Raw genomic sequence first — 9,386 nt, 5'->3', positions numbered from 1 at the left:
ATAGTGCTCAGAGCCATTTGAGCCAAGCTATATCAACATTCCTTGGGAGGCGTTAAATCAATTTGTTTCTTGTGGATATGAAAACTCTTGGATGTACTGTATAAGAAATCATCTCTGGCCTTTAGTTACGTGACGTGGTTCAAATTTGACAAGTTTTGTCAATTCTAGATCATTCACAGAGGTAATTTATAATTGCCGTGTGGTTCACCGCACATGACACTTAGTAGGTACCTCTAGAGCAGAGCGCGAAATTTATCTTTCACTGCGTCTGTTTTCTTCTAATAGACTTCATTCATCAACTCTAACTTATAGTATATCTTTATTCGACTTTACTTTCGCTTGTCTTTCATTTGACTTAAACTTAGTGCAGTCTCTAATAATGCTCCCTCTTTAGTATACCAATATCTGTTGAGCAGCTTTTATTTACGTGTATATGGCTGCCTTTGTTGACTTCCTGGTTTCGCTAATTTCTTGCGTTCTTACTTCCTAGATAGCACAGCTCTTCCGCCCCCCATCCTAAATTTTCTACACTTTTGAAACCAAACATTTTTGTTTTAATCCTTAGTCCTAATTTTATACCGATTAGCCAACCCAATCTATTCAACATTTCTTGTTCTATAGCTTTCCTTTAAGATAGCTTATTATAAAACTGTTATCTGTTTCTCCCTGTTTCTGTCATAATTCTACCTTTTCACTGTTTTTCTACAACAGTAGCAATAACTAGGTGCTCTCTCATTCAGCTCCAGACGATTGTAATCTAACTAAAAAACAGTATTTGATTTCAGTAATGGTTCTAAGTGATCATACACATGGTATTAAAACGTCTTTCAATCGTTTATTCATTTCAGCCGCACAACTCCACAACAACCTACCGAGTATTTCACATACGACAGACGATTCTAGATGACTGAAGCATTTTCTATTGTTATTGAACCACTTCCTCTGTATATAGTGGAACAGTTTTCACTGAATAACACGGCGCCATTATCTTTCCTCATCATTTATATTTAGTTTGCTTTCTTCTTCTTTTCCATTTACTCTAATCATCCATGTGTCTGGCATTCGCTGATCGTTCGAGTGTATTTTGAAATGTAGATGAAATCCTTCGTTGGACCAAGAAACTTGTGCACCGTTTTCTGATTAGTGGAGTGTGGAGATGGTGACAGCCATTGGCCAATGTACGTTTCTGATTCATCAGGTTGTCATAGATAAGGTATATCTGTTAATAAATATGTCTCCAACAGAACGATTTTGGAAAATTTTAATTTACCAAAAATCTTCACGAGTCTAGCATAGCAACTGCCCTAATCTGAATATTTTGAATACTTAGTACTCCTCCTTTGTTTTGCTCGTACATTAGAAGTTTGATGCCTTGATTATATATGGCTTTTTTTTTCAAAATTTCACAACTCACTGACCAAAATCTTGTATGTCATTTATTCACAAGTTTTTACTTGATGACTTGTAACACGGTTACAAAGTGTGAAAATTTAAGTGGTTCCACAGTTTCTTCTACGAATGCCAATCAAATGATCCTATGTTACGTGGGACGCAAATTACGAAGTAAGCATGCAACATTCCTGAACGTCATTTTAAGGGAAAGTAATGGAATTAACTTTTTCACAACTGTCCGGCAATGAAAGTGGTTTCAGGTTCACAGAATTTCTGGTAAGTAAAAGTTAGAAATTTAGAGCGACTCTGGGTATGGTGTCGATAATGTTCCTTGTTTTCTGACAGGTTAACTCTCTCAGAGGACTGATGTTTGCTTCAATGCCGCCTGCCACCCGTAGAAAGACAGATGTAAACAACAGCTATAGCGCGCTGTGGGTGTCCCATCCCCCGCCAACAGGTGATGGATCACCAGTTTCGCCGTAAGCAGGTGGCTGTGTTCCCACACAGGGCTGGATGTCTGTTTCAGGCCTGGCAAGCTTGTCTGCAGGAGGGTGGAACAATAAGGGTAACAGAGTTACGAATGATGGAAAAAGTTTGCTGCACGTTTAACAATCTATGTCCTTCGAAAAACATTTATTCGTGTCAACAATATGACTAGATCTACAACTACATCTGTTCTTCGCAAGCCACCTTGTGGTGTGTGGTGGAGAGTACTTTGTGTACCACTGTTACTAGCCTTCTTTCCTGTTCCATTCGTGAATGGATCGCTGGAAGAACGATGGCCTGCAGGCCTCAGTGTGGGCTCCAGTCTCTCTGCTTTAATGTTCATCGTGTTTTCGCGAGATATACTTAGGAGGACAGAATATATTTTTTGACCATTCTACGAACGTACGCTCTCGGAATTTCACCAGTAAGCGACACCATTATGCAGAACATCTCTCTTCCCGCGTCTGCCACTGGAGTTGATGGATCACCTCCGTGAAGCTTTGGTGCTTACAAGATGAACCTGTAGTGAAGCGCACTGCTCTTCTTTGAACCTTCGCTGGTTTCTCTATGAAACCTATCTCGTATGGATCCCATACAGACTAGCAATATTCAAATATTGCTCGAACGAGAGTTTTGTAAGCTACCTCCTTGTTGATGGAAAACGTTTTCTCAGAATTCTTCCAATGTATCTGTTTGCCCTCTGCGTTTCCTGTGATTAGTTTTAAGTCGTTCCACTTTAAATCAATCCGTATATATACTCCCAGATATTTTATTGAAGTAATTCCAGTGACTGGTCAGCAGTCGCGTAATAATACTATAACCTTTCTATCTATACACACGCAATTCACTACATTTGTTTGCACTGGGTGTCGATTACCAACTGCTCTGCACGTCGTCTTCCACTTAGCCACAATTCTGTAGAGTTGCGACCTCTTTCGCTACAATTTCCTAGAGTTGCCACTTCTCTGTATACAACAGCGTCATCCGCAAAGAGACTTACGGAAATTCCGATGTTGTCCGCTATGTCATTTACATATGCAGAGTGGCCAGAAACAGTGCGATAAGTTTGTAATGGTGAAGCAGTGTAGATTGTGCTGACAAATAACAGTTAAGGAAAAATTTCAATTCTTTTTGCCATTTCCGATTTCATTAGCACTGGCTTTAGCCAGTCCGGTAGCATAGTGGCAAATTCAAGCAGCCTGCCAGAGAGTGTGTCACCAAATATGCTCTTCGTTTGGTTTCCACAAACCCAAGAAATGTCGCCTCTGCTTTTCCTAAAAAGATATACACTACTGGCCATTAAAATTGCTACACCACTAAGATGACGTGCTACAGACGCGAAATTTAACCGACAGGATGAAGATGCTGTGATAGGCAAATGATTAGCTTTTCAGAGCATTCACACAAGGTTGGCGCCGGTGGCGACACCTACAACGTGCTTACATGAGGAAAGTTTCCAACCGATTTCTCATACACAAACAACAGTTGACCGCGTTGGTGAAACGTTGTTGTGATGACTCGTGTAAGGAGGACAAATGCGTACCATTACGTTTCCGACTTTGATAAAGGTCGGATTGTAGCCTATCGCGATTGCGGTTTATCGTATCGCGACATTGCTGCCCGCGTTGGTCGAGATCCAATGACTGTTAGCAGAATATGGAATCGGTGGATTCAGGAGGGCAATACGGAACGCCGTGCTGGATCCAAACGGCCTCGTATCACTAGCAGTCGAGATGACAGGCATCTTATCCGCATGGCTGCAACGGATCGTGCGGCCACGTCTAGATTCCTGAGTCAACAGATGGGGATGTTTCCAAGACAACAATCATTTGCACGAACAGTTCGACGACGTTTGCAGCAGCATGGAATATCAGCTCGGAGACCATGGCTGCTGTTACCCTTGACGCTGCATCACAGACAGGAGCGCCTGTGATGGTGTACTCAACGACGAACCTGGGGTCACGAATCGCAAAACGTCATTTTTTCGTGTGAATCCAGGTTCTGTTTACAGCATCATGATGGTCGCATCCGTGTTTGGCGACATCGCGGTGAACACACATTGGAAGCGTCAATTCGTCATCGCGATACTGGCGTATCGCCCGGCGTGATGGTATGCGGTGCCATTGGTGACACGTCTCGGTCACGTCTTGTTCGCATTGACGCCACTTTGAACAGTGAACGTTACATTTCAGATGTGTTACGACCCGTAGCTCTACCCTTCATTCGATTCCTGCGAAACCGTACATTTCAGCAGGATAATGTACGACCGCGCCGGTCGGGGTGTTCGAGCGGTTCTAAGCGGTACAGTCTGTAACCGCGCGACCGCTACGGTCGCAGGTTAGAATCCTTCATCGGGCATGGATGTGTGTGATGTCCTTAGGTTAGTTAGGTTTAAGTACTTCTAAGTTCTAGGGGACTGATGACCTTAGAAGTAAAGTCCCAGAGTGCTCAGAGCCATTTGAATCATTTTTGCACGACCGGATGTTGCAGGTCCTGTACGGGCCTTTCTGGATAAAAATGTTCCACTGCTGCCCTGACCAGCACATTGTCCAGAGCTCTCACCAACTGAAAACGTCTGGTCAATGGTGGCCGAACAACTCTCTCGTCACAATACGCCAGTCACTACTCTTGATGAACTGTGGTATCCTGTTGAGGCTGCATGGGCAGCTGTACCTGTACACGCTTTCCTAGCTCTGTTTGACTCAATGCCCAGGCGTATCAAGGCCGTTATTACGGCCAGAAGTGGTTGTTCTGGGTACTAACTTCTCAGGATCTATGCACCCAAATTGCGTGAAAATGTAATCACATATCAGTTCTAGTATAATTTATTTGTCCAATGAATACACGTTTATCGTGTGCATTTCTTCTTGGTGTAGCAATTTTATGTCGCCAGTAGTGTATTTTAACCGGGTATGTCCATTTGAATAAGTGGTAACTGACGGACCCACAGATGTCTGTGCATTACCGCATTTTAGCACGTCCAAGTGCTCGAATTTGTGCCCCAACTACCTTACTCGCTGTTAATGCTAACTACAGCAGAAATTACGCAACGCATGTAATTTTCCTTTTTTACAATTATTTCTTAGCACAACGTAACCTGCAACACTCTTACAAGGTTTTCAGAGCGTTTCTGGCCACTGTCTATATTGTGAAATGTAATGAACCTATACACTCCATTGCCGCACTTCCAGTCTTCCTTCTGAAGACCTCTCTCCATGAGAAATGATATGATGTGTTCTGTTTGTTAGAAACGCCTCAGTCCAGTCACGCAGTTGGTCTGATATTCGGAACGCTCTTATTTTGTTCATTAAGTGTTAGTGGAAAATGTGCAGAATGCCAAGCGGAAGTCAAGGAATACAGCATCTACCTCAGCGCCGCTACGCACCACTTTCTGTGTCTCGTGAACTGGGCCAGCTGGGTTTCACACAATAGATATTTTCGCAACTCATGTCGATGCCTACAGAGAAGGTTTTCAAAATGGTTCAAATGGCTCTGAGCACTATGGGACTTTTTTTAACTTCTGAGGTCTTCAGTCCCCTAGAACTTAGAACTACCTAAACCTAACTAACCTAAGGACATCACACAAATCCATGCCCGAGGCAGGATTCTAACCTGCGACCGTAGCGGTGGCGCGGTTCCAGACTGTAGCGCATAGAATCGCTTGGCCATTGCGGCCTGGAAGGTTTTCGGTCTCCAGAAATGTAATAGAAGAGATAAAAAAAATTTCCAAAATTCTACAACTGACAGACGTCTGCAACATATAACTTTACTTTTGTGCCTCTGTTCGACGACCCATGACCGATGAAATATTCTTCACGTTGTCAAAATGTTCGGAATGTGTGTGGTTTCCTAAGGGACCAAACTGCTGAGGTCATCGGTCCCAAGACTTACACACTATTTAATCTAACTTATGATAAGAACAACACACAAACCCATGCCCGAGGGAGGACTCAAAACCTCCGGCGGGAGGGGCCGCGCAATTCGTGACGTAAAGCCTCGAACCACGCGGCCACTCCGCGCCGCCTCCTCGTTGTCTCTCAAATACTCCACCACAAATACTTCTAAGGATAGGATCTATAAAAGCATCGGATGCCCATTTATTATCTACTTTAGACACTTGTCTTCACCCAAATTCTTCCGGTCAATGGAAGGAGTGTTGTCGCCAATGGGCAGTTGGTTTTTTGGAGCACAAGCTCGGACTGGACAAGGATGGTGGAAGAAACCCAACATGTTCTACTTCCGTTAGTTTGCTGTTTCCTGTTAAAGGAGCGTGGCAAGGTGGGGATCTTAATGCTACTGCCACCGAATGCGAGTACAGAGCCTCAGCTATTGCGCTATTAGTCTTGGTACCAAAGAAGGACTGAGGTCAACTGAAATATAACATCGTTTATAAATATTGCTTCATTAAACCAGTGTATGGAAGAAGACTGTTCAAAGATGTGCACTTTTATTTTTATATGCAGCGTGGAACGCAGTCTTCCATAAATTAATAAAAAGGTGCAATTCTTGAATGAAACTATTCTGTTCTCATACCTGAATTTATATCATTTCGCAACGTTTAGATTATTTATCCTATCGCAATGTTCTCGTAAAGTACAATGTTTATGCATATGTCAATTACTTATGGAAGGAGGTACCGATTCACAAGGCAGAAAATTCATTTCACCTTCAAATAACAAATTGCACGTATAAAATAAACAACTCAGACAAGAAGGAGGCAGCGAAATACGTGGAAACGGATTATAGAAAGATAAAAGAGGCTAATAAATTTAAATATTTTTGTGAAATACTACAACCGAATGCTTATGACAAAGAAACTACCACAGCAAGTGCAAGGAAATTAGAAGTAATGTTCAAATCATCGTCATAATCATCATCATCATCATCATCATTTAAGACTGATTACGCCTTTCAGCGTTCAGTCTGGAGCATAGTCCCCCTTATAAAATTCCTCCATGATCCCTTATTCAGTGCTAACATTGGTGCCTATGCTGATGTTAAGCCTATTACTTCAAAATCAGTCTTAACCGAATCCAGGTACCTTCTCCTTGGTCTACCCCGACTCCTCCTACCCTCTACTGCTGAACCCATGAGTCTCTTGGGTAACATTGCTTCTCCCATGCTTGTAATATGACCCCACCATCTAAGCCTGTTCGCCCTGACTGCTACATCTGTAGAGTTCATTCCCAGTTTTTCTTTAATTTCCGCATTGTGGACACCCTCCTGCCATTGGTCCCATCTACTAGTACCTGCAATCATCCTAGCTACTTCCATATCCGAAACCTCAACCTTATTGATAAGATAACCTGAATCCACCAAGCTTTCGCTCCCTTACAACAAAGTTGGTCGAAAGATTGAACGGTGCACAGATAACTTATTCTTGGTACTGACTTCCTTCTTGCAGAAGAGAGTAGATCGTATCTGAGCGCTCACTGCATTAGCTTTGCTACACCTCGCTTCCAGTTCTTTCATTATGTTACCATCCTGTGAGAATATGCATCCTAAGTACTTGAAAAACCGTCCACCTGTTCTAACTTTGTTCCTCCTATTTGGGGCCAGTAAGGCTAGCAACCTGCTTTCCTGGCACTTTAAATATGATGCTGGCAACAATCAGTGATTTTCAAATAACAAAAAAAAAAAAAAACTGTTGGACAAGAAAAGTTATACACAAATGCAAAACTATGGGGTACAACATTGTCATTTCACCAGAATGCCTCTCTGATTCAGAATGCCTTTCGTTACAGACAGCCACAAAGTTTAGCGAAGCAGAAAAGAAGAAAAGGAAAATAGGAAAGTCTTGGTACCAAAACATGACAAGAGGAAACCAAAATCGAGACGTTTATGCGAGAACTGACCGAATATTGTACACATGAGGAAGGGCGGAGTTGTATTCTATGGAGATTTAAAAAAAACTAGTTGAGAATGGATAACAAAAAGAATTTTTAACGTTTTGATAGAATACCAAAAACATCAGTGGTGTGGACAAAAGAAGTCAAATCACACCTGATGGAAACGAAAGTCACGAAAGAATAGGAAAAATGAACAGTTCAGAATTAAAGTGAAAAGTTTCAAGTTCTTCCTGGAGAAAACAAAAGAAAAGGCAGGCCCAGCGTGGACAGAAGGAGAGAACAAAGTAAGAAATAATGAAAAACAACTGGGACTAAAGAAAGAATGAAAGTAAAACTACAAAAGTAATTTCTCGTAGTCCTATTAGGCCAAAGCAATAAACGAAAAATAAATAAAACTTTCTATTTTATTTATGTACATTTTCTAATAAGTTCATTATTTGCATATTTTTGGGGCTATACTTTATAAACACTATTTATTAACGTGGTACTGTGCAAACAGTGTATAATAATGAGAAGTTAACTGACATAAAAAAGAAATGAGATTTTCCGCAGAATCGTAGTGCGATGGGAATGTATCGAAAGAAAAAGGCAGAAGGGATAGGATGACGGCACACTTTTTCAAACATCAGGGACTAACTTCCACAGCACTAAGAGTGCCACGCATAAAGAGTGGGGTAAGACAGATGCCGGAACATATACTACAAATAACTGAACATTTTGAATAAAATAATTTTTTGTGTTAGGCTGCGTCATTGTAAAACACTAATGCAATTGAACTACTGACATTTCGATCGACTTCGCAGCGGTTCTCGTGTAATATCGAAAATTATTTTATTCAAAACAAGACTAGCGGTGGAAGCTTATGAACTTAAATAACTGAACAGCTATGGCTGTAAGCGCTACTTAGAGCTGATGACAGGACAGAACAGGAAATCGGGTGGGCTTCCAGAACTATTCGAAAAGCATGTGACCTAACTAATATAGGTACAGCAGAATATACAAGAAACGAGATGTGCAGCCTAATCACAACCAAAACATTGTTCATTTTGTGAGAGCAACTGAAACTAACTAGCCACTTTTGTTGATGACTGCAAATCACTCACGCAGTTCAACGAAAGTTCATTTCTTCACACATCATGTTCTGCAGATGCTATAGCGAAGGAGAATGTCCAGGTACGTGAAACAAGCCAACTTATGCATCAACAGGCCGAATCACCCAATGCTGGCAATTTCTGTAAAGTCAACTGTCAACAAATCATGCTAGTGCTAATGATGTTACCCTTGTGATTATGGGAATTATTCCTAGATATTTGCTGTAGGAGACAAACAACTAACCCAAAAGAACCCAATGTTCTATCTCTTATACACACCCCAGTCACGTTAATGAGATGACCGAATATCTTCGGCGACGACGTACCGCTCACAAACGGCAGACACCAGCACTAGCAGTGTAAAGTATGTTAAGTGTGACTGGACACGCGAAAAATAGCGCAGTAGTTGTCGTAATGCGGAAGCGGAGCGATTTATCTGACGCCCAAAAGGGCACGATCATTGTCTTCCGGGTCAAGGGTGGAAGCATTTCCGAATGATCTAAGATATTAAATTATTAGCGTCCCGTCGTGGTTAAAGTATACTGTGCGCGCGCAAAAATGGCCCTAT

This window comes from Schistocerca americana, chromosome 3, assembly GCF_021461395.2.
Source record: "Schistocerca americana isolate TAMUIC-IGC-003095 chromosome 3, iqSchAmer2.1, whole genome shotgun sequence".
Lineage (NCBI taxonomy): Eukaryota > Metazoa > Arthropoda > Insecta > Orthoptera > Acrididae > Schistocerca > Schistocerca americana.
The sequence above is the reverse complement of the archived record's forward strand: the minus strand, read 5'-3'. Positions refer to the sequence as shown.